This window comes from Lutra lutra, chromosome 1 (genome assembly GCF_902655055.1).
Source record: "Lutra lutra chromosome 1, mLutLut1.2, whole genome shotgun sequence".
NCBI lineage: Eukaryota > Metazoa > Chordata > Mammalia > Carnivora > Mustelidae > Lutra > Lutra lutra.
The window spans coordinates 179,964,834-179,985,616 of NC_062278.1; the positions used below are offsets into that span (position 1 = coordinate 179,964,834).

The following is a 20,783-nucleotide window of genomic DNA, read 5'->3' on the forward strand; positions in this document are numbered from 1 at the left end:
TGGAGTCTACCTTCATAAAAATTTCAGCCCAGAACCTAATAAATCCTAGAAATAAATATAAAATTAAAAATGCAATGTGTTACATAGGAGAGAAATTGATCTAGTTAGGAAGGTTGCTAAGTGTTTTCCAGGGAAGAATCCCATTGTAACCAAAATCTAAAACATGAATAAGAAGGAAATAATTTTGCAAAAATTGATTTTATGCATGTGTGTATGTGTGTGTGCCTGAATGGAAGAGTGTTTGGTAGAAGGAACAGTATGAGCTAAGGTCTTATAATAGAAGGGACATGGTCTAATTGAGAAACCAAACAGGTGGTTTGGACATAGAGGTTGAACTGAGACTGTAAAAGGGAGCTAAAACATAGGATTTTATAGGTCTTATTAGTTGTAATGAGAATTCATGGAAGTTTCATGTTGGGATGAAGCAGGTGATCTCACTGTATATTTACTCAAATAAATGTAGTGGGAAGGCAATTAAAAGAGACACAAAAGTGGCTGCCGATCAACTACTTAGGAAGCTTCTCCTTCCAGACAAGAGATGGTAAACGTTTAGTCTAAAGTAGTAGTAACAGCCATGGAGATGGAGAGAACCAGGTATGCATGTGGGATGTTTAAGAACGAAGAGCAACTGAATTTTTTGTTGAACTGCACAGCGGAAGAAAAGGATGATGTCAAGGTGGACTCCTGGTTTTCTGGCTTATATAAGGAATGGATGTTGGTGTTCTTGTCTTTCACTGATGAGATTAAACTAGGGAGACCAGGTTTGGAGACTTGCATATAGAGATTATGGGCTGACTCTAGTCATACTGAATTTATGTGTCATGTTTAAATTTTTAAAATCACCAAGTCTATACACATACAGAGTCAAGAGAGTCAAGACACAGCTTAGTATTTGTGAAAGCCAGAGTTGCTGAAAAGTCTGGGAGAGAAAGGGCAAGTGAGAAAAGACCTTTTTGAAAGCAGCCTGACTCTTCCTAGTCCTGATCTTGTTTTAAACCAATGCTGAGACAAGCATAAAAGAAGCCCTCAGCAAATATTCAGCAAGAATCCAGTGTGACATTACCCAGAGGTCTGTATTCAAGGTTGAAAGTAGTACTGGAAAAAATAAGCTTGTCTGTGTGTTCCTGGGTTGGCACTAAGCTTTAGTGCCTGCTGATAATTCAAGCTGTTAAAAAAAGAGGGCAACCTTTCCCCCCATATCAACAATGAAATAAATAAATACATAAATAAATAAATAAACAAATAAATAAAACACCATGTGAGGAAATGCATAAAGCAAAACAAGTAAAGGAACAGCTGAGAAAGGGGAAAACAAAGTCAATAAAAACTATCGATCAGGGATGCTTTAAGAATGTAAACATTCAGTATTGAAAAGAAAACAAATATAATTGTAGAGGCTGTTTAGTATTTGCATAGCCATCATTAGAATGCTCACTACAGTTAACATTTCTTAAAGAACTTTCTTCATAAACATAGTGTGCCTACAATTTAAATGATGCTTTCTCCACCTGTCTGAAGCTCTGAATAAAATAGCTCTGAATTCCCATTGACCATTAAGACGTTCAAAAGTTATTTTATTAAGACAGAAATTGTAGGATATTTGTGAAGTTTTACTGTTGGTACACAATTCTCCTTTTAATACCTTCAAGTTTTTAAAATGTTGGTATCTGGCAGTTAACTATGCAATGGAAAAATTATAGCATGTCTTTCTCAAATATCTTGGGTTTAACAGAAAGGCATCACTAAGAAATCAATCATTCTCTAAGTTGAATCTTTTCCAATTTTGCTTCAGAAGTAGTCAGCAACATGAAGCTTTTAAAATTATCATTTCTTTGGTAGCCTATGGGCTGTTAAATCATGCAAATAATTAATTGATGTAATTAAACACATAGAACAACACTTGCAAAATTTTGTACAGTGAAAATTAACTAGAGTTTTACAGTAAATAGGCAATTAATGCAAAAGAAAATAGAAGTACACGCTGAGATTCTGTTTTATGTGTGATATCAACCCAACCAGGGAGAATTTTTTTTATTGTGCTTTTTGGTGGAAATAAGAACAAAATAACATAAATATTTATAATACCAATTCATCACTTTGGTATACCTAATGCTGAACCAAATTATTAAGTCCAGTTTTCTGACATATCTTCAATTAAGAAAGAAAACCTACAATGATTGTAGATAGAAAGATGTTTTTTGGATAAAAAGACCTTGAGACCCCTGGCTTTGGGCAAGCTCTTATTCAACCTCTGTGCCCTAGGAGATAAACTAATTGTCCCCTTTCCTATATTTCCTATATTTCCACCGATCCCCTGTCAAAAGTAGCTCAGCAACCATACTTGTCTCTACCACTTTCTGTTTTCTCACTTTCTATTCTTTTTTTTTTTAAGATTTTATGTATTTATTTATTTGACAGAGAGAGAGAGAGAGATCACAAGTAGGCAGAGAGGCAGGCAGAGAGAGAGGAGGAAGCAGGCTCCCTGCCTAGCAGAGAGCCCGATGCGGGGCTCGATCCCAGGATCCTGGGATCATGACCTGAGCCGAAGGCAGAGGCTTTAACCCACTGAGCCACCCAGGCGCCCCTCCCTTTCTATTCTTAATAGCAGCCATCTTGGTTGATATTAAACTATGTGTTTTTTATTTGTTCAACATTCCTTTCTTCTATTAGAATTGAATCTTGTCATGTTTCTAATATGTCCTGTTTCTAGAAAAATTATCAGCACTTTGTAGGAGTCAAACAATCATTTAAAAATAAAAACCTAAAAATAGAACAACAAAAGCAAAAAACACTCATTATATTCCATACACTGTGCATAGTACTTTTTATGCATGTTTCTTATAATTCTTTAATATGCCTAGCTTATAATAAACCTCCAAAACTAATTGTGTTAAAATGAAAGAAAACACTCTTCTAGTGTAAAGGTTTGATTAAATTCCAGTTAAGTCCACCTAACTCTACTGGTTAAAATAATTCTAGGGGCACCTTGGTGGCTCAGTGGGTTAAAGCCTCTGCCTTTGGCTCAGGTCATGATCCCAGGATCCTGGGATCGAGTCCCGCATTGGGCTCTTTGCTTGGTAGGGAGCCTGCTTCCCTCTCTCTCTGCCTGCCTCTCTGCCTACTTGTGATCTCTCTCTGTCAAATAAATAAATAAAATCTTTAAAAAATAAAATAAAACAATTCTAATGACTAGTTTATCAATACTTGGACATTTGGCCAAATTTACTATATTTACTGCTGAATTTAATCAAACATATAAGTAATAGAATAGAGAAGCAAATGTATTTTGCTAATATATCCTTGGTTTCTGAAACTCAGTAAGTACCTAATAAATGTTTGTTAAATTTAAAAAATAGCTATGACTAGTTTATGTTTTATAGCTACAGGTGTACAGTTACTTGGCCCAATGAGAAGAAAAATATCTAAAGATGGCTTATGTCTGGAACCAGAACTCTCCATAGATGCTTATTCAAGGGTATAGATACTCATTAAATGAGTCAGTGAAAAAACGAACAACATGCAGAAAATGGAAGTGACCTAAGTAAGTAAATTCTGTGAATGAGAACCCTCTAAAGCGGGTGTTAGGGACTAAACTGTGTCCCTTTCAAATTCATGTATTAAAGCCCAAACTTCCAATGTAACCGTATTAGGAGGCAATCAAGGTTAAATGAGGTAATAAAGGTAGGGTGGTAATTCCATAAGATTGGTGTCCTACAAGGAAAAAAAAATTAAGTTCGTGATCTCTCTCTTATCACACATACCCACCAAGATTGTGAGAACACAGCAAGAAAGTGGCTGTCAGCAAGCCCAAAACAGAGATCTCACCAGGAACCAAATGAGTGGACATCTTCATCTTGCATTTCCAGCCTCTAGAACTGTGAGAAAGAAATCTCTGTTATAGTCACTCAGTCTGGTATTTTATTACGGCTGCCCAAGTAGACTAATAAGGTTGGTACTATAATCTTCCCCATTATATCATGAGAAATTTGAGGCACACAGAAGTATTTCATCTGAGGTCATAGACTTAGAAGTACCAATTCAAATCCAGGACTTAAGTGTAGGAGAATATAACTCCAGAGCTCATCCTATTAACTATAGTGCTTTCACATCAAGTAGGTAAAGGGGTGCAGATACAAAGAAAACATGCATGTGGAGAAATCATAGAGAAATGAGTATGAACTCAGAGAGGCAAGTAAATGCAAAACCAGGCAAGGACTTTTTTTTTTTTTTTTTTAAGTGTCCTATTCTCCTAAGAGCAAAAGGAAACCACTGAAAGAGTTTAAGGAAGAGGGTCAGTGGGGAAGGTGGGACCTTGGATGGGATGTGGATTCTGAAAAGGTCACTGTGGCTCCAGTATACTTGCTAAAAATACCGAAAAGACTTTGTCTTGACAGTAAATAAGACTGGCCATTTAGAGTCTACTTGGCATTTTTTTTTTGTTGTTCTTTTCCATAAGTTAGTTTACTGCCTGACACATCACTAGAGAAGTAGAAAGGCAAAGAAGTGCAACTTCTCCAGAAAGATATGTGAGGTTTGTTTGCCTACTTAAGAATCTCAGTTGCATAAACATAGTGTATTATTTTCCCACTGTTATCAAAACAAATTACCACAAAGTCAGTGGCTTGGAATAATAAAAATATATGATCTCACAGTTCTGTAGGGTCCCAAGTCCAGGTAAAGTGTGGCTGGACTAATTCCATTAGTGCCACACAGCCACAGGAATGAGGTTTCTGCTTTACTGCTGGCTGACTGACATGGGTCATTTGCACATTTTGAAGGCCCATTTCCAGGCTACTTACAACTGCCTTCAAAATCAACAATGGTGGGGCGCCTGGGTGGCTCAGTGGGTTAAAGCCTCTGCCTTCAGCTCAGGTCATGATCCCAGGGTCCTGGGATCGAGCCCCGCATCGGGCTCTCTGCTCAGCAGGGAGCCTGCTTCCCTTCCTCTCTCTCTCTGCCTGCCTCTCTGCCTACTTGTGATCTCTGCCTGCCAAATAAATAAATAAAATCTTAAAAGAAAAAAAAATCAACAATGGTGATGGGACGCTTGGGTGACTCAGTCTGTTAAGTGTCTGCCTTTGGCTCAAGTCATGATCCTGGAGTTCCGGGACTGAGTTCCCTGCTCAGCAGGGAAACCTGCTTCTCCATCTGCCCCTCCCCCTACTTGTGCTCTCTCCCTCACTCTAATAAATAAATAAAAACTTTTTTAAAAAGGCAACAATAGTGAATCTTCAAATCACTCTGATTCTTTTCTCTCTGCCTCATGTCTCTACCCCATGTCTTCTTCCTGAATAACCTGCCTTGGTCTTTTGCTTTTTGGAACCCCTATGGTTATAGTGGACCCACCCAGATGATCTAAAACAACCTCCCTAAATTGAGATGAGTTGATCAGTAATATTAATTGCATTTGCAAAATCTCCATACAGTGTAGCTAGATTAGTGTTTGAATAAACAGAAAATAAATCTTGGGGGGACATATTTAGAATTCTAAATATGCTATATGGTCCCCACTTAATATACACGTATCATTTAGAATTAATCACATAAGCATGGAGGATGTTCTTAAACTGACCTTTTGCTTACTTTCAGTTACTATAAATACATATTTTTATTCTTCCTTTAGTCATAAAACAAGAGTTATATGAAAACACATTTTCTTGAAAGAAATCTAATACTAGTGGTGCATATGTCATTACATTTTGAGCCAGTATATATGAATAGAGATTGGAAGCATACAAATAAATTTCTTAATATGATAAATTAACATAATCTACTCATTCCAATTATCTTTCCAGCAACTCATCATTCCTCCAGGATTTCATTTTGCTATTTCAGATACAAATGACATATTTTAATTCAGTCAAACCAGCACTAATAATTTCTTAGCAAAATATGACAAAAAAAAAGTGCACTTTAGATGATAGATGATGGAACTTGGCAGTAGAAACAAATTCTGATTTCACTTATTTTATTGTCTATGGCAATACCTCTAGCGACGAAGGGAACAAGGGTATGTCATGGTAAATGTCTGTGTCCTAAAGCAAGGAATAATTAGTCAATATCAGTATTTTGTATGAGTAATCATGCTTCATCTAAATCAATCTTCACAAAAATATTAGGTGCTTCAGAGATGCCTTTAAGGCAGCTACCACATGATATCCCTGATTTTAAGGGAGTTAATGCATATCCCTTAGAAAGTAGCTTATCTGAAGGTAACTAAGGGATTTGAGAAAACATTGCTCTAAAATAGGATAAACATGGATAAAAACTAAAAGTGACATTTAATTCTACATTCAGATAAAAGAATAAATTAAGTATTATTTAATGGATTGCAAATCTGTACTACTTTCCCTCTAGGAAAAAAAAAAAAATCAGGTAAGAGTAAACAACTAAATATCTTTCTAATTTCAAAGAGCTTTGAAAAATAAGTGAACAAACAATGACGCATAGGAAATTAAGTTTTTATTTCCGAAAACAGAAACAATAAATCTAGGAGCCAGTATAAATCATAATTTTTCCATTTGCCCTACAATTCCCAAAGTTGTATGTCTCATGCTTCAAGTGACCAACATCTCTATGCTTTCTGTAAAGAGTCAGAAATAATGCAGAGGGGATGCTAATTACGTGGCCATCATAGAACGTACAATATGTTGACTGGTTATTGGACACTATTGTCTATGCAAATAAGGAACAGAAGGACAGAAGTTATGAAATACAAAAATGAAAATGAGGTAAGAATCCCACGAGTCGGGGCGCCTGGGTGGCTCAGTGGGTTAAAGCCTCTGCCTTCGCCTCAGGTCATGTTCCCGGGTCCTGGGATCAAGCCCCACATCGGGTTCTCTGCTCAGCAGGGAGCCTGCTTCCCTTCCTCTCTCTCTACCTTTCTCTCTGCCTACTTGTGATCTGTCAAAAAAAAAAAAAAAAAAAAAAAAAAAGAATCCCACGAGTCTCCTCAACTCTGCCTCTTTAACGAGTAGGTGGGGAGGTTACGGAGTTCAGGTGTGTTTCATTTTTGAGTTCACATTATATACACGATGTAAATAAAACAGCACCACATTATTTCTTACATATAGTATGAATACTGCATTTAAAAATAGTAAGTATTTAGAAAGCAGTTGGTGGCGGATAGTAAAATGTCCTTATCCTGAGCCAAATCCTTGTTACTTCCGTATTGCTTTAGAAAAAAATCTGCAACCTGAACCATCAACTCCAAAGTATACTTTCAAAGCAGCAGGCGGTTTCTGAGCATGCACTGTCCACAATTCTTTTAGAAAGTCCAAATGTAGTCACATCTATCTTACATTTATAGACTCGCTCATCTTTCAAAGTACAACTACTTAACACTGACAATTGCGTAGATAACTGACACTGTATGTCTCCTGATAATACAATGAAGTTTATATTTTTTGGCTTAAAAATGTAGGTCAATTCACCAATACTTTACCTCACAGACTATGTCTATTAGGCATAATGGGAGTTGTTTGTTCCAAACCTTATCCAAGAGATTGAAATTATATATATATATATATTTCAACGGCACTGTATATATATACAATTTCAATCGGCACTGTATATATATACAATTTCAATCTCTTATAATATATATATGTTATATATATATATATATAAAATTTCAATCTATATATATAGTGCCATTGAAATGAAACTCAAACCCAAGAATACCCAATGAGCAATGCTTGCATCCTACAAAGAATTTAATAACACCACTGCAACCAACCACTTTCTAATACATTTGAGCCTCAGTTGTGCCAGAGTTCAGAATAAATCAGGGGAGTAGATAGCTATTTATGCCTTCTCCAATCTTCTGCCAAGCTGAGGAGAACAGCCATTTTTACACATAACATTTCTTGAGCTGTTAAAGCCCTTACAGAATAGGACTCTGAAAAGTGATACAGAACTGGAATAAGCACAACCTTGCAACACCATTTTCTAAAATAGGACTACAGTTAAGGAGAAAAACAAATGTTTTACAATGTTTAAGTGTCCTCTAAGGTGCCCAAATGTGATATCATGGCTTATTAATGAATTAAATAAAATCATGTCTATATCACTAACTGGACAGAATTTGTCTGAAATCCTACAAAAAGGAGGTGAAGGTATTATTTAGAACAAAATAAGAAAAAAATGCATTTTCATAGTTTTAGTGTAAAATAACTCACAGACTCCTAAACATTCCTTGCCAAAGTCTTGGGATATATTCTATATAAGCTAACAACTTACAGACAGTTTGATGATGCAATTAAGCATACACTCTCTAGAAAAATTTCATTTGGTTTAAATCCTGGCTTTACCATTTACTCAGAATGTGATCTAAAACTGTAAATATGGATAATAAAACATTTATTTGTGGAACTCTTGAAATGAAATTATGTAATATACATGGAGCATTTAATAGAATGCTTGCTATATATTAGTTACTCAATAATGTTAGCTAATAATATTGAGAAGTAGAAACAAAGCAATTTTAAGACAATAATAGCTAGGTGCTATAGTCAACTACAACTTTTCACATTGATGCTATAATTTTTCTTGCATGTGTTTTATATTTATTCATTTAGGAAACATAGGAAATATAACCTATCTGCCTTTGAAAGGACTTTAGACAAGTTACAAAATCAAACATAAGAGAAGATAAACTCAATATGAATAAAATCACAATGAATAATTCTTTTTCCCACTTATCTAGTATAGTGCTTTGCACATACTGTACAAGTAATGCTTGATAAATAAATAAGTAAATGAATGAATGAATGGATGGATGGATGAAAAGGTGAGTGGATGCATGCATGCATAAGTGAAAAACATTCTGGATCATCTGAAAGATACAGAGGATTATGTTTTCAAGAACCAACAAGCAGATTGCCATATTCTGGCAATAATCATAAAGGTAAAGAAAAGTAGAACAACAATAACAAAATGTTTAGGTTACCTGCTTCTTTTCTACTACAGGAAGGAAAAAACGCCCCTGGCGTTAAATGCAAGCCAAATTTGGAGAACAAAAGGATTCTAGTTTCTTCTCCCAGTTTTGATACTACATAGCCATGTGACATCAATCTCCTCAGAGTTTTGGATTCCTCAGTTGAAAATGAAGGGGTAGGTCAAGAGTATTGCTAAAGTTTTTTATCTTCAATATTTTGTAAGTAACTTAAATTAAAAAAAAAAAAACCTGTCTACAGCCACTATATCAGGTAGTAGGAGTGGATTCTCTTATTAAAAATGCAACCTTGGGGCGCCTGGGTGGCTCAGTTGGTTGGACAACTGCCTTTGGCCCAGGTCATGATCCCAGAGTCCCAGGATCGAGTACCGCATTGGGCTCCCAGCTCCACGGGGAGTCTGCTTCTCTCTCTGCCCTTCTCCTCACTCATGCTCTCTCTCACTCTCTCTCAAATAATAAATAAATAAATTAATTAATTAATTAATTAAATAAAATAAATAAATAAAATCTTAAAAAAAAATGCAACCTTAAGGGTGACTGGGTGGCTCAATGGGTTAAGCCTCTGACTTTTGATTTTGGCTCAGGTCATGATTTCAGGACTGTGAGATCAAGGCTAGAGTCCCAAGTCAGACTCCCTGGTGTGTGTGGAAGGCGTGGAGCCTACTTAAGATTTGTTCTCTCCCTCTGCCCCTCTGATCCCTCCTGCTCATGCATGCAGGTAAGCACGCTAAAACAAACAAACAAAAAATAAATAAATGCAACCTTAATAAGTCAAATCCATTCTACTCTAATGGGATATAACTTGTGATTCTGAGACCCTGGATGCTGCTAACAATGTAGGATCATCCACTCATTGATTAACTGGAGGCAATGGAACTCCGCCTCTAGATACGATCAGACTGACTTCAAATCCCAGCTCTTATTAGCTATGGCTAGATAATCACTCTGTTCCTTCTTACCCTCATGTCTTAATAAGAAAATAATAATAGCATATACTTCTTAAGTTTGAGTTAAGGGTTAAAGGAGTTACTATAATGTGTTCAGGAATGTGGCATGGTTAGTACCAACAGATATTCACTATTAATGTGGAAGCTCAGAGTTCATTGGAGGAGTTTTCCAAAAAATGGATGGATAGCTGATTTGCATCTTTAAGTCTATCCTACTAGACAACTCCCTTGATGGCATGAATCATGCCTTTATTTACTTTCCAACACTAATTTACAACAGACATCTTCCATGCTCCATCTGTGTCCCATACAATGTATAAGCACAGATGATGCATTAGTAAGCAAATTTATACATGGACCCTGCTTTCAAAGATCTTGAGCTGGATAGAAATGAGCAAAAATATTCCAACAAGTAAATGTCTTAATTACATTAAAATATTATTTGTTTTACATGAGGAGTAAATACAGGAATTTATAACCAATTTTATGCTTATAAATATTTAAGAAGATACATAGTAAAAACAAATAAATTCTTTAATAGGGATATGTATGTCACTTAAATCAATACAATGCACATCTCCACCTTCTGCCTTCATATTTAGTATAAGGAAACCAACTTGGCCTACATCCTTCAAGATGGCCTTGTAAAACCACTTCAGAATACTTAAGTTGAGTATTTATCCATTCAACCAGCACTATTAAGCACTGTTCTAAATAATAGGGATGCTTAATTGAACACAACATAAAAGATTCCTATTCTTGAGGAAATTATGCTTTATTTTGGAGAGAGAGTGAAGTAGTAAATAAACAAATACATAAAAACAATTCCCTTTAGTAAATGATGCTTTGCAGAAAATTTTAAAATAGGTAATTGGTGATATGAAATCATGGGCATTGGTGGCTGCTTTAGGTTGAGTGATTAAGAAAAAAGTCTTTTGAAGGATGTCACATTTAAAATGAAAGTTGACTGATGAGAAGGAGCTAACAGTGGGAGGCACTTGTGGAGGCAGAGAATCCCAGACAGAGGAAGAAGCTAGTGCAAAGGCGTAGAAGTAAAAAGAGCATGTTGTACCAACAGCTATGTGAGGTGGGAATGCACGGGTCAGGAAGGGGAAGAGAGCTGGCTGCAGAAGGAGGAACAATCTAACTGATATAAAAGTTATATAAGACAGGAAGTAGAGATTTCATGCATCACCTGAAAAAATTTTTAAGGAGAGAAGGGACTATCTGATACGTGATTTAAGAAGACTTTTCCATAATTTAAGAAGACTATTAGGATTACAAAGGGGGTTAAAAAAAAATAAAAGGATTACAAAGGGCAGCCAAGTAGTAAGGAAACCAAGAGGAAGTTGTTTTGGTGCTTCAGGCAACATTTGATAGTGACTGCACTGGGAATTTTAAAAATAGATATTTGGGATTTATTTTAAATATAAAGTCCATAGTAACTGCTGATGCATTGAATGTAGTAGGTAAGGTGGGAAAAAAAAAGAAGTTAAGTATAATTACGAGACTTTCACTTGAGAAATGAAACAGAAGGTGATATTATCCACTCAGATAAAGACTTACTTAGAGAAGAACAGGTTGGGTATATAGACCAGCTGTTGACAAACTTACTATAAAGGGCCAGAAAGTAAATATCTTACTATTTGCAGATCACACAGTCTTGGTTGCAACTATAGTGTGAAATCATCTATACACAAAATGTAAACAAATGGGGTGATCGTGTTCCAAAAATTTTTACTTAGAATTATTTGAGATTCAGATTATAATTACAGTTGTAGTTTTCCAACATCTGATATAGACAAAAAATTTTGTTCGAGTCATGTTAAGTTTGACATGCCTATCAGACATCCAGGTGGAAGTGCTAGGTTGGGTATAGAACTCTAGAGTTCTGAGGAGAGGTCAAGAATTGAGGGCAAAAATTAGGATTTAGCAGTTTATTTCATTTGTATTGAATTAGAGACCTAACAGTGAGCATGTAGATAAAGAGAAAAAGAGAGAGAGAGACTCAAGGATAATAGAAACCTCCAATATTTGGAATGTTGAGGTCAAGAAGAAGAGATCATAGAGATAGGAAGTCATCATTAAGTTTAGTATCCATTAAATGAAGGGAAGAAGAGATTTCCATAAGATAGTGTAGCTGGCCATGTTGAAAGCTGCTAAAAGTTTAAGTAAGATAAGAATAAAGATGAGACTACTCATTTTGGCAGTGTGGAGGATACTGATGACTAATATTTGAATCTCTGGAATGTGAGAAGTGGATATAGCAATAAAATACAATTCTTTTACAAAGTTTGGCTAGAGGGGTGCCTGGGTGGTTTAGTGGGTTAAAGCCTCTGCCTTCAGCTCAGGTCGTGATCCCAGGGTTCTGGGATTGAGCCCCACATCGGGCTCTCTGCTTAGCAGGGAGCCTGCTTCCTCCTCTCTCTCTCTCTGCCTGCCTCTCTGCCTACTTGTGATCTCTCTCTGCCAAATAAATAAATAAAATCTTTAAAAAAACCAAACAAACCAAAAAACAAAGTTTGGCTAGAAAAGGAAGTAGAAAATGTGGGTCATGGCAAAGGTGGGGCTAAAGGAAGTCTTTTTATTATTTAAGAATGAATGATGGTAAGAAAATGTTTATTATTTGTTGAGAATGAGTCAGCAGAGAGAGAAGAACCAATGTAGGCAGAAGAAAAAGAGGATACATACATGTAAGAATAAATTCTCCAACAAGGGAAGATGGACTCAAATCCAGAGCATAAAACATTGGAAGTTAACTTTGTCTTACCATCTGGAGATCTGGGATAAGTCATTTTCCTGCTTGTTTCTGGAAGCTTTATGTAATAGGCAATTGCTAGAGCCCACTTGAATCAGCTAGAAAGCACCAATGTGAAATATTAAGGAATTTTAACTTTTGGTAACTTTAAATCAGCCATGCTGTATTTACTACGCAAATCCTACAAATTAAAACTTTTTTTCTTTTAAAGAATCTGAGGTGCTGTGTAACTGCTCATGGCCTGATGCTATTATAATACCAAGAAACTGTCTACAGGAATCTCTTCAAGATGTTTAAATACTCAAGTTTCTGTGTCAAAATCCCACTATCCAACCACTGTGGGCTACTGCTGGAAATTGGTACAGAAGGAAACTCTGAAACCAACACAAGAAGTAGAACCTGGAGTACTGACTCTTCACAGTTAATTGAAATGTTTTAATATAAAGGAGACCCTGAACCTTAAAAAAAAAAAGTATGAACTATAAAAATGTGTCTAGAACGAGAATGAATCAAATGCCTACTTTCATGGCAATCTTATTCTCCCTCAGTACATGTTCTTATGACCATCAATTGGTTCATGGATACTAGGTTCCCTGCTTCTGTTGTTCAAATATGATACTTTCCATTGGTTGCTGATGCTGACCCCTTCCATGATTGTACCTCCATTTGGCTTCCCCAGTGGAGTTTGGGCAGCTTGATCACCTTTTCCCAACAAGTTATCCCTGTTTTCATCTCTAGATGGACTTTGCAATTCTCACCTTGATGTTGATAACCTGTTATGGACTGAATATGTGTATCTCTCTAAAATTCTCATGTTGAGGGGCGCCTGGGTGGCTCAGTGGGTTAAAGCCTCTGCCTTCGGCTCAGGTCATGATCCCAGGGTCCTGGGATCGAGCCCCACATCAGGCTCTCTGCTCAGCAAGGAGCCTGCTTCCTCCTTTCTCTCTGCCTGCCTCTCTGCCTACTTGTGATCTCTGTCTGTCAAATAAATAAATAAAATCTTTAAAAAAAAAATAAAATAAAATTCTCATGTTGAAATCCTAACCTCCAATATGATGGTATTAGGAAGTAGGGCCTTTGGGAGCTAATTAGGTCATGAGAGTAGAGCTCTCTTGAATGGGATTAGTGTCCTTAAAAGAAGAGACACAAAAGAGCTTGCTTCCAATCTATGCTCTTTGTCATGCAAGGATATCAAGAAAAGACAGCTGTCTACAAAACAGGAAGAGTGTCCTTGACAGAAAATGGATCTGTCAGAACCTTCATATGGACTTCCCAGGTTTCAGAAATGTTATAAATAAATGCCTATTAAGCCACCCAGATTACAGTATTACTGTTAGAGCAGCCCCAAATGATGAAGACTCCACCTGTATCAACAATGTTCAAGACACAATTATCCCAGAGAGCTTCTGTTTTACAAGTGGAAATAATGGAATATATGTGAGACAAACAGAAAATGAAGCTCATTTTTATTTTTAATTACTGGAAAACAAGCTAAAAACAAATTGCTACCAAATCTCAAACTTTGTAAATGAAACTCATGCCAGAATGAACAGATGGCCTCCAAGCCTCCTCAAGAAGCACAGCCCACCACAAGCAAAACTCTGTAGCATCCAAGTATATGGCATAAGGGAGCTTAAAAGAAGACATTTAGATCTGTGATCCTGCACATTATGGGCTAACAGGTTTAATAAGGTTGGCATGACGTGTGCATCAAGTCAATTTTATTTCTAATAGGGTATTGGGGAGAAACAGGAAAGGTAAATTAATTTTCTTGAAAGAGCCACATTCCTCTAATTTTTAATAGATTTCCATAAGATTTCACCCTCACTAAATCCCTGGTTGAGATAGAGAATAGTGTAATTGGAGAAGACAGGTACTTTATCTCTTTTTTTTCCTAAATATCTTTCAATTTCAGATGAAAGAAAAACCTGCAATGCAAATATCAGTAATTACTATTATGCATTAATGATTCCATTGGTTAGACATTGTGATTGGACAATGAATGATATTTCCTTGACTTAGGATTAATTATACTACTCTAATAACTAACAGTAGTCTTCAAAAGTGTCAAAAGAAATGAGGGGGAAAAAAAACTCTGTTTTCATTAATTTTAGTTTTACTATTTCCATAAGTTTTCTCATTAATTAATAATTATTATACAATATATTTTATTAGTATATATATTAATTATATTATATACCAATTATTAATATATTATACAAATACTAAATATTAATTAATACATATTATTTATATTATATAGTATTGGTTATAAATTAATTAATATTAATTATTCATGAATGAGAAAACTTATGGAAAGAGTAAAACTAAAATTTCTTTAATTTCTTATGATTGTTATAAATTATATAATTATTAATAAATTAATAATAACTTATCATTTCTTATGTTGCAATTTCATGTTATTTAAACTATTGGAGAAGGGTGATCATTAGGAGGAATGGCAAGAAAGGCATCACCAAGTTGAGATGGAAAGAAGAAAATCAAAAAAGATCACAAAGATTGTATTTGTTTTCACTCATTCCATCTGTGTACTCTCTTGGAAAGGACTGAAAGTCTATTACAAAATGTGAGGATCTAAAAAAAAATGAGGATCTAGGTAATTACCCACTTTTAAAAAATGTAATTACTCATTATAACTCATGAAACCCTACATTTGTATGTGACTTGCTGACTTTTATTATATAATATATGTTTCCATGCATTATATTTCCATCATTTGTATTTTACAAGTGAGGGACACTATCCAGAATGTAGAAAAACTTGGCTTAAGCCAAAGAGAGACAAATGATGGCAAAAACCAAGGAAAGCAGTTCTTCTCAACCTGTTATCAACTGCTCTTTTCTTTAATTAAGCTAGTAGTTAGAGATTCTAAGCACTTATACTGACACTTATTTATTCATTCAGTTAATACTTAAGAAATAGTTGAGACCTATCTTGGATCCACTCTGAGCTAGTACCGAGTATACAGTGGTGAATAAAACACAAATCATCCTTCCCTTATTGGGGGCATAGAGACTAGTTCACCTGAGAGAAAGAAAAAAAAAGTAAAGAAACTTCAAAAAATAACAAAACATTTAAAATAAATGTCATTTAAAAGTGACCAGGATGTACTTAGACAGGTCTTATATGAGGGGACAAAAAGTAAGGGTAATTTTCTATAAAATTTAAGCAGAGACCTGGAAAATGCAGTATCAAGTATATGAAAAGTGGGTGAAAAAACATTCCAGGCAAAGAGAATGTGTGACAAGGAGAGGGTCTAGTATGTCTGAAATACCAGAAGTTGTCCCTTGTGACAAGAATGGAAAGCAAGAGGGGGAGGCTATCAGGAGGAGAATTTGGAAAGGCTGTCAGGGGCCAGAAGAAAGAAAGTGTTGGATATGGTAAGGAGTGTACATTTTACTTAGGTTCGGTGAGAAATCAATGCATTGTTTCCAGAGAGAATGGTGTCCTCATTTTATGTGATCCTCTTAACATTGCTATTGGATAGGTAGGAGAGCGATCAGAATAGCTGGTGGACTAGAGCATGAGCAGATGCAGAGCTTTCAGGAACCTGCTAAAGGGACACAGTCATTTATTCACAAACACTCATCCAGGTTTCCCTGCCTAGCCTGGGAGAAATATCCAAAATAAACTTTGAGGAGAGAATGAACACCTCACGGTTTAAAAATAACGGAACTCTTTCTGAAACTTCACTGTCAAAATACCTAAGTCCCAAGCAACAGAGAAAAAGTCAACTTCCAGTGGTAGACAGCAGTTCTTTTAGCTTTAGGGAGTTTAAAACCAAAATACTTATGTGGATTTCTGGCAACAGACACATCGTGTACAAGGATTGTCATTTCTTTAAGAAGAACATGCAATGTTTAATACATAAGCTTTATCCACTGCTTAGTATCATGAGGATTAATTAGTTAAAGCTACAAAAATACATTGAGGATAAAGAGTGCTAACATGTCAATACATCATGTTCTTACTGCTGTAAATCAGACACCTAAGATTGGAATTTGTTTAGAACCTTTCACTTCCCTGAAGTCAAACTTAAGATTTGTCTCCTTTTGTTGGTTGCTGTACTCTCAATGCCTGTAACAATGTCTGACTTGAAATAAATGCTGGTGCTCAATAAATTTGTGTTCCATGAAATAAATTAAAATCTGGTTCTAAAGATCCTTAGAAAAAGTGACACTGTTATGATACTTTTTACTTTGAATTTAAATGCTTTCTTATATCACTTATTGCCATTTACACTGCCACAAACTAGTGAAAATTAACTGAGTACATATGTATATATGTGTGTGCACATGTGTGTCTAATTTATTCAGCACACCATGGAAGAGTAGCAGTGTGGTTGGGGAGAGGGTGTCAAAATGTCAGTGGTTTTTTTTGTTGTTTGTTTTTTTTCTTAAGATTTTATTTATTTGACAGAGAGACAGCAAGAGAGGGAACACAAGCACGGGGAGTGAGAGAGGGAGAAGCAGACTCCCTGACCAGAGAGCCCGATGCGGGGCTCAATCCCAGGACCCTGGGATCATGACCTGAGCCGAAGGCAGAGGCTTAACCCACTGAGCCACCCAAGTGCCCCCAAAATGTCAGTGTTTTATTCATTGTCTTGTCTCACCACACATTAACTTATTAAGCCAAGCAGAGAAACTCCTTAGAACATGATTTAGAAAGTTAGGACACAGGTACAAATGTTTATTAAGGAGAAATTTTGCAAGGATTCTCTTTTCACCCTAATAAAAGATTTGAAATCTTGGTCATTCTATGGATGATGACTTCTCCAGGTACTGTCCATCTAATTCCTGTGCTTGTTTACTTCATGGCAATGTTGTAAGCTATAAGTGAATTATTTATTTGTCTCCTTTCTGTCTGCCCCAGCAAAGTGTAAGCTCATGAGAACACGAAACTTGTCTTTATTTTTTCGCTTCATTTCTAGAAATTAGCACAATTTCCTATGCTCAAGGCGCTGGAGAAATATTTTGAGAATGAGTAGGCAAAGTTAAAATATGCATCTATGGACTCTGTTCTATAAATCCTCATACCTTTTCTACTTAATATTTACACCATTCATTCTTCAATATACACTTTTAAGAAGGCTTAATATATTAGATGTTATACAAGGCTTATGTAGCAAGATGGAAATAAATGTCATTCTCAGAGGAAGCAGCCCTTTACAGAGGTGGTAAAAAAATAAGAAAACACATATGAATAAAACCATGATAAACTATAATAATGGCATATGGAAATTAATTCGAATAGGACAGAGAAAAACATGGGAATCAGGAAAGATTTGGAAAAGACAAAAAAATCAGTTATGAGGTGAGCCTGAAAATGAGGTCAGGGGTCAGTGAGAGGCTCCAAGGAGGGAGAATTTTGACATTTCAGAGAAGTGTAAAGAGGAAAATGAGCTTTGGTGCACCTGGGTGGCTCAATTGGTTAAGTGTCTGCCGTTGGCTCAGGACATGATCTTAAGGTCCTCAAAACCAGCCTGCATCATCAGGTACCTCCTCAGCGGAGAATCTGATTCTCCCTCTGCCTCTGACCCAACTCCCTGCTTGTTCTCATGCTTTCTCTCCTCTCTTTTTCTCTCTCAGATGAATAAATTTAAAAATCTTAAAAAAAAAAAAAAAGAAGAAGAAGATAATGAGCTTGAAGTAATCAATCAACACAGACAGTGAAGCATGGTAATGTTGGAGAGGTAAAAAGCTATCAGAAAGCATTCCCTAATAAAATATAGAAAAACCCACTGAATTTCATATAAAGTATGTCCCAAATATTTCTTGAGATATATTTATCCTAAAAACTTCATGGAGGGGCACCTGGGTGGCTCAGTCTGTTAAGCCTCTGCCTTTGGCTCAGGTCCTAATCTCAGGGTCCTGGGATTGAGTCCTGTGTCAGGCTCCTTGCTCAGTGGGGAGCCTTCTCCCTCTCCTTCTGTCCCTCCTCACTGTTCACTCTCTCTCTCTCTCTCAAATAAATAAATAAAACCTTAAAAAAATAATTGATATTTTTCCGAAATTCAAATTTAACTGGGCATTCCTTTAAGTTGGCATTTTTTTTAATGTAGAGTTGAAACTCATTATTTATGGATTCTGTCTTTGTGAATTCACCTGCTTGCTAACATTTAACTGTAATACCCCAAATCAATACCCATGGTGCTGTCAGAGTCATTCATAGATAAGTGCAGAGAATCAAAAAGTTTAACTCACCCAACAGGCACTTTCCCAGCTGAAGTCAAACAAGGCAGTGTTCTGGTATGAACTTTCATACTGTATATGAGCTCTTCTCATAGTCTACCTAGTGTCACTTTTTTTTTTTGCACTTTTCCATTTTAGTGCTTTTGTTGGGGATTTTACTATTTAACATGGTCCTCAGTCAAGTGTTGTTAAGTGCAAGAAAGCTGTGATGTATCTGAGGAGAAAAATATGTGTGCTAGATAAGCTTCATTCAGGCATGAGTTGTAATGCTATTGGCTAGGAGTTCAAATATTAACCAATCAGTTATTATATTTAACATGGTAACTATGGGTATTTATATACAATGTTATAAAATTTTTTATTTTATACATTTATGTATAAAATTATTTATATATTAATTATATATTATTGACTCATCAATATTTGAATCATAGCCAAAATATATGTAATATATATAACTGATCCATTGATATTTGCACTGACATATATATATGTCATGACATCTATATATGCACTCATGACGTATATATGTAAAGTTCACAGTCTAATATAGTATATTACAGTATAAAACAGTCTAATATACTACATTATCATAAGTCTGAAGTATATACATGTTTTATATAATTGATATTTACCCTCACAATCTACATACAATATAATATATATATAATAATGTGTCTTTCAAGAGAAATACTCATAACACAAGGCTATGTATTGATTGTTCAATGAAAATATTCCAACCAGAGGGTCTCAGAGACTTAACCCTTCAGTTCCCCTAGGAGCAATAGTTCCAGATTTGCTAATTCAATGTTGTTGGTAATTTTATAGAACATATGGACTGCAACTAATGAAAATCAATGATATATATATATATATGTGTCTGTGTGTGTGTGTTATCTCCATATATATATACATATATGTGTGTGTAATATATGTATGCATATATACAAGTGGACTTTATATATATGAGTTATATATATTTACATATACATATTTATATATTTAGAATTCATAATTGTATAAAATATATAATTTTATATCATATATAAATATACATATTACATATTTTTTTCTTAATCTGACAACATGAGGTATTTTGTAGAGTTTTGTAGAATGTAGTAAGGAGTTCAGGTGCCATTCTGTTTCTAGGTTTAATAAGAAGCCACTGAAGTTTAAATATGGAGAGTATATTGAGGACATATTCTGGAAGGGATACATCTGGAAGCAGAGAAAACAATAACTTGCCTATTTTGATAGCCAAAGGAAAAAGTGATGATAAATTGATTTAAAATAAACAATTTTTGGTAGAGATGGGAAATAATAGATATTTTTAAAGTTCATTTTTAAGGCAAAATAAAACTATAGACATTGAACAACCATAGGCAAACATATGAGTGGACAGATTGAAGTGAGGGTTCCAGATGAAGTTAGTACTAGATGCATCATTATGCGTCATTAGAGATCGAAATGAGATAATACATATAAAGACCCTGCTAAAATCTACACTCATGGGAAATACACAGAAATGTTTATGCATTCTCTCACTGTTCTCACAAACACTCCACAGAAAAATCTTATATTTTGCCATAAACTTTAGTTGAGAGGATTATTTTCATAAAAAGTGAGTTCCAGGATAGTTATTTTTAAACAGTTGATCTGACATCTTTTTAGAATCCAGTTTTCCCATCCAAAAAAAGCTACTTGTAAGTGCCTTGGATGTTCCCTTAGGTTTAGTGGTATAGGCACATATTTATCAACTGTCCAAAGATTTCTCAGTATTCCACAGGAATAAACATATAAATATTCAGATGCTCCTGTTCTTGGCCAGCATCAGCAGCATAAGGCACCGAAGTCTGCTATGTGATCCAAACCTTATAGTCTTTAATTCAACACTAATGGCTGAGATATAA

General features: G+C 35.4%; 1 pseudogene; it reads left to right on the plus strand.

Annotated features, from left to right (window-relative positions):
- The first annotated feature begins 574 nt into the window (after positions 1–574).
- LOC125104823 (atlastin-1-like) overlaps positions 575–20,783 on the plus strand; it is a 118,786-nt pseudogene continuing 98,577 nt past the window's right edge.